Raw genomic sequence first — 6,000 nt, 5'->3', positions numbered from 1 at the left:
GCCCCCCCCTTGCCTGCCTGCAACGCTGAAGAGATCCCTTGATCTCTCATAGGAAACCATTGAAAACCTGACGCATGTTTGCACACTGCACCCGGCCGCCCCCGCGCTGCTGAGGGTGTACTTTTTGTGCTGACTTGTGTCCCCCCCGGTGCCCTACAAAACCCCCCTGGTCTGCTCTCCGAAGACGCGGGTACTTACCTGCTGGCAGACTGGAACCGGGGCACCCCCTTCTCTCCATTGAAGCCTATGTGGTTTGGGCACCTCTTTGACCTTTGCACCTGACCGGCCCTGAGCTGCTGGTGTGATAACTTTGGGGTTGCTCTGAACCCCCAACGGTGGGCTACCTTGGACCCAAAACTGAAACCTGTAAGTGACTTACTTACCTGTTAAAACTAACATTACTTTACCTCCCCCAGGAACTGTGAAAATTGCACTGTGTCCACTTTTAAAACAGCTTATTGTGTTTTATGTAAAAAGTATACATGCTAATGAAGTGATTCAAAGTTCCTAAAGAACTTACCTGCAATACCTTTCAAATGAGATATTACATGTAGAATTTGAACCTGTGGTTCTTAAAATAAACTAAGAAAAGATATTTTTCTATAACAAAACCTATTGGCTGGATTTGTCTCTGAGTGTGTGTTCCTCATTTATTGCCTGTGTGTATGTACAACAAATGCTTAACACTACTCCTTTGATAAGCCTACTGCTCGACCACACTACCACAAAATAGAGCATTAGTATTATCTCTTTTTGCCACTATCTTACCTCTAAGGGGAACCCTTGGACTCTGTGCATACTATTCCTTACTTTGAAATAGTGCATACAGAGCCAACTTCCTACAAACCTATATTGTAGTCGAATTTACGTCTGAATAGATCAGAAGTTATAATCTATCCAAGCACAATTTTTTTTGCTGCTCAAAAAGCACATTTTACAGAAGAAAAAAGGTCCTATGGCGAATATATTTATTTTTTCACTCTCAAATTTACAACGGGAACAACACGACCCAGTCAGCCTCACGGGTAATACCTAATCCAGAAAGGCTGGACAATCGCACTTCACCTTTCAAAGTTGTAGCAAGAACGAAACAATCAGCACTTCCGCATTGCTCTCAGTCGACTTTACGACAAAGAAATAGAAGTATGACAATCGCCACACAAAAACCCACACAACTTGACTACATGAATTTTGATGTTTCTAACATCCTTTTTGCAATAACTTCATCAAGGTATTTAAAACAAAATATGTTAGTCAAACATTTCGTGTACCTCTGTCAACTACAACACAATAATGAGCATACTACGATCTCTAACAAATGTGGTTAGCAAAATACATTTGGCTTGTGAAATACAAAAAAATGATGTTCTTTTAAAAAGAATGCCCACTTTACCAGTTATATTCCACCGCGAGCACCATAATTCCATCATGGCTGCTCGATTTTTAAATACGTACTACTGAAAGTCCTCGCTCATGGCCAATAACCGAGAATCTCGGCATCGCACTTTCGTTCTAAAGCGGCCATCTTTCGAAAGTGCGATGTCAATATAAAGACGCAAAGTGTGAGATACAATCCCTTGTGCTACTGGTATATAACTGTGTCATTGCATAATAAAATGCGCATTTAGTATGCACAATATTAATATGGACGTACAAAAATGCAACTCACAAGTTATTAAAAACAAGTATAAATTTTGTGACTATTCTACATTTTATGAATGCGTTACTTTTAGCGCCCATCGAAAATAGTTTTGCTAGACAATGCATACGTAATATTCTGGCTGCGCAGAACAAGATATGTTTGTATTTAATAGGCTGCCAGATGCCGAGCCATTGCTCTTGGCTTTCGGGTGGGGCGTCGGCATTTCCTGGTTCGATGCTGGCGGAGTTCTTTCCCTGTCTCAAGGGGGTTATTATCGTAGATCCATCTTGGCAGCGATAGTGTTCGGTTTCTAGCTGCTGCTTAAAGGTGACTTGCAGGTGAGAAATATTTTATTTATTTATCGGGGCTACGTCACGCGGATGCTGTTGATAGTGATTAGATCCGTGCTACTGGTCGCTTCGATCAGTTGAAACTAACACCCCGCCCTGAGTCAGCGGGGCGTCCGTGTGTTCAGTTGGGATCGCCGTTGCCCATTTCTGACCACTGCAACGTTTCACACGTCATGGTTTGTTTGGTACACAGTAGAGATCCTCATGACAATCGCAGACTTTTTCGGAGTGCAGGTTAAACGTGCAAGGCATATGCAGAGCATACGCGCTTGCAGACGGCGTCTACCCTTTCTTTTTCACAGGGTGGACGCCGTCTACCCTGCCATGAAATTGGGCCCCACAGAAATATGCTAAACTTGTCCCCAAGTAATTTTCTAACACCGGTTACATTCAGCAGCCCCTGGGAGGTTGCATTGACCAGGAGCCGGCGGAAACACCCCCAACCTGTCAGGAACCCCTTTGTGCATGAACTGCGTTTCACCCCACTGCAGAAAGCCAAAGTAGGTGTTATGTATGTGTGGTTGTGCTTGTATGTGTGCATCTATGCAAATAATTGTACACCCATTTCCTTTGCTTCTTGTAATATGTGTGAAGGGCCCCATGAACATGTCTCATTATGATCTGTTTAGTACCACTCACTGCACATTTACAGCGAGGCTCTGAGTGCCTTTTCTGTAAATAGGCCTGTAAAGCAGTGCTTAATTTGTAAATAAAGAGGTGCCGGTGCTCAAAGCCCTTCTCTTAAACAAGAGACTGCTGTAATTAAATCTGCCAGCACTGAATACTGAGGCGGCGTAATCCTGAAGCCATCTCGGCCCTCTTCAATCCATTTACGGCCACCCCTGCCCCTTCGGCTCATCTTGCAACTTTCTACTTTCCACCTTTATGACGCTTTTTAGTTTTTTCTTCTTCCTTCTTTCCCATATGTGTCTTTTGCTCGCAGCAAATACTTGAGGCATAAGAATAAGCCCCGGTCCTCACAAATAAGTGCCGATGCTCAGCACCGGAAACAACAAGCACAAATTAAGCAAAGCTGTAAAGCATGTTCTTAGCTAATCTCTTATTAAAATTGAACATCCTGTTTGAGGAATCTCCTCGCGCTAGTCTTGCATGAGACTGAGCCTGACCTGAGGTGCTCTTCAGGCCTGGGAGTTCACAGTGACCAGGAGCTGCCACCCCCCTCCCCCTGCCTGTCAAGTACACGTTTGTGCAAGAACAGCGCTTCATCCCACTGTAGAAAACCAAAGTAGGTCTTCTTTATGTGTGTGGTTGTGATTGTATGTGCGCATCTCTTCAAATAAATGTGAACCCGTCTCTTCGCTTCTTGTAATGTTTTTACAGGCCCCAGGAACATGTATCATGATGATCTGTTGAGTATCAGATTACCTCACTGGATTTGTGTCACCTCCATTTCAGCTAGGCTTTCTGTCGGACGTGCACATCCCATGCCACTCAAAGATATATACTGGCAGTCACCAGTGGGTAGTTATAGTTAGGATCCATTTTCCCTAGGAAAAGTGTTTTTTGAGTTGGCTTCATCTTTGGCACTATATGACTAATCTTTATGAAATTTTCCCCAAAAAAGTGTCCTCTAGATACTTGTTTGTACATGGAAAGTTGCGGGCGGAGAAAAGTGGAGGGAGCAAAAAAGTGCATTTCCCATGTTAATTCCGAAAAGGATTTTGAATACAACTACAGCCCGAACCGCTGGATGGAATTGCAGAAAATTTGACAAAAAGGTAGCTCTTGGTCCAAAAAGCACATTTTTAGTTATTTGGTGTAAATTTGTTCAGTAGTTTTCGAGATATTGAAGGAAATCCAAATTTGTATATCTAGGTGCACAAAAATTTTACAAATTTCCCCGATATCATGCAGAGATCTGATTGGCTGCTAACACTTCAACCAGGAAGTGTTGCCCGCCATTTTGGGACTTGGACTCAGCCAAGTCCCAAACAAAAAGATTAAAAATAAAGAAAAAGGGGCAGAGTATAAATACCCTGACCCCAGAGTCTTGGTCCTGAGGCCCTCCTGGAACCCCGCCAAGGCAAAAAAGCATTTTCCAAAATGTAGAAAATGCAACTGTTGTAGTGTTATTTGGAGTACTTTCTCTTTTGACTGCAGGTTAAAATTATTACAAGCTCACTAGTATAGTTTTTCTGTATCGGAATTACAAAGTCTTTGGCTTTCTGAGAAGGGCGTAACATTTGTACATTAGCCACTATCGGCTTATGGCACTCTAACCACCAGTGAGACACATTTATCAGTAAATCAAATATTCATGAAACAATATTGTACTTGGACTGGTAGCAGACATTGTATTAATTCAATTGTCAGGCGCATGTCTGCTCTGAATTCACAATGTGCCCCCTCGTGCTAAAATAGAGTAATTATACCATGCACTGTATTTTTCTGGCATCTACTCTACATAATATCTGTCACCCATGCTTTTAATGCACTGCAGCCGCCTCTTCAGTTCAGTGCAGAGGGAACTCCGTTTCGTATGCCTCTTTCGAGGGCTGGCAGGAGGACAGCTTTAATGGGAAGATAGATATTCTTCACAGACATGGCAGTCATGAGGTGGCTTCAGAGACATGGCTTTATTGTTGGAATTCATGGTAGAAGTGTAGCATGGGCAGCATCTAGTCACATGTGGTTGGTACAACGGTGCACCACATTCAGCAGAGAATGTAAATCATGTTATTTTTCTCATAATCCTGTGACATAGAAGTCTCCAGGTAATTGCAGGAAGTGCCATCCTTGGACTACATTCTGCACAGCATAGGAGGAAGCTCTTTTTCTTATGGCGGAATACTTTGAGGTCTTTATACCAAGATGAGCGCATGTCTCTGCAATGAAAAAAGCGCACTTCGAGAACGAGAACTTGCAGTGAAGAATGTAGAATAATTCACCATTAAATTTATCAATAAAATGTGTAAGTGGTTGACGGCAGTGCCAGTCATGCCATCAGCAGTGCAACCGTGGGTGAGTAACCGGGGCATTCCCTGGAATTTTCCTATTCTGTTCATTGCCAGTGCTTTGAATGATTTAATATTTCCCACATAAGCCCTACGCCAGTAGTCATGACCTGCATTCTGACAACTGTAATTTGATGTGCCACTCTCAATATTGCAAGAATGTTATATTACAAAATTTGATTTTAAATCATGACTTTAGTAGTGCATGGAATTGGGCTCAGTGGTAATTTTTTGTTGTCAAGTTGAGGAGTGGTAGTTTAGGAAAATGAATACTCTAATGTCATGAGCCTAAATCACATGCCTCGAAAATCCAAGCAGGCCCCCCATGTTCCAAAGGCAGGAAACAATATATATTTTTTATGTGGTAGTTGATAAGGTTGTACAAATGTATATTTCGGAGCATGTGTTTTGAGAGGAATCTCTTCTCAAACCTGCAACTCCCTTGAAGCCCTATAATTAAGCATGCCATCAAGGGGTAACCATGGTGGGTGAGGGTTGTATTAAAAAAAAAGCCCTTCACCTTTTTCTCTCTGTAGGAGGTTTTAGCCCACACTATAGAGAAGGATTCTATTGTTTCTTGAGATACCCCAGAGGACTGCAATCCATCTGCATTATGCTCACACCCATTCTGAATGCATTCACCTCTTCCGCTACCTTCCAAGATGCGTGTAAACATGAAACTGTCCTTCTTTCACTGAAGAACCCCTTTGCATAGCCTTTAGTGCTTGCCAACTAGAGACCAATCTCCCTGCAGCTATTCCTGGCCAAGGTCTTAGAGAAAACCAACATTGGATGCCTTACTGAATACCTCAATGACTACAAGCGCCTTGACTTCTTCCACTCTGGTTTCAGACCCAACCACAGCACAGAAAGTGTCCTTGCCACCGCCATAGATGACATCTGCTTGACTCTGGACACAGAAGACAAGGCTGCCCTCATTGTCCTGGACCTCTCTGCAACATTTGGTAGGGTCTCCAAACTCATCTCATCCAATGCCTGCACAAAATCAGATTCCAAGGACACGCACTCCTAA

The 6,000-nt window shown here is 42.9% G+C and overlaps 1 protein-coding gene across 1 annotated transcript in view; it reads left to right on the top strand.

The window, feature by feature from the left end:
• The first annotated feature begins 1,839 nt into the window (after positions 1-1,839).
• The window catches only part of ANXA7 (annexin A7), a 387,587-nt gene continuing 383,426 nt past the window's right edge, over positions 1,840-6,000 (top strand). The window contains exon 1 of the mRNA XM_069240454.1: positions 1,840-1,980. The gene's annotated coding sequence lies outside the window, so the exon portion shown is untranslated. The remainder of the gene's footprint in view (positions 1,981-6,000) is intronic.

Source organism: Pleurodeles waltl, chromosome 6 (genome assembly GCF_031143425.1).
Source record: "Pleurodeles waltl isolate 20211129_DDA chromosome 6, aPleWal1.hap1.20221129, whole genome shotgun sequence".
Classification (NCBI taxonomy): domain Eukaryota; kingdom Metazoa; phylum Chordata; class Amphibia; order Caudata; family Salamandridae; genus Pleurodeles; species Pleurodeles waltl.
This window is presented reverse-complemented; position numbering and strand designations above follow the sequence as displayed.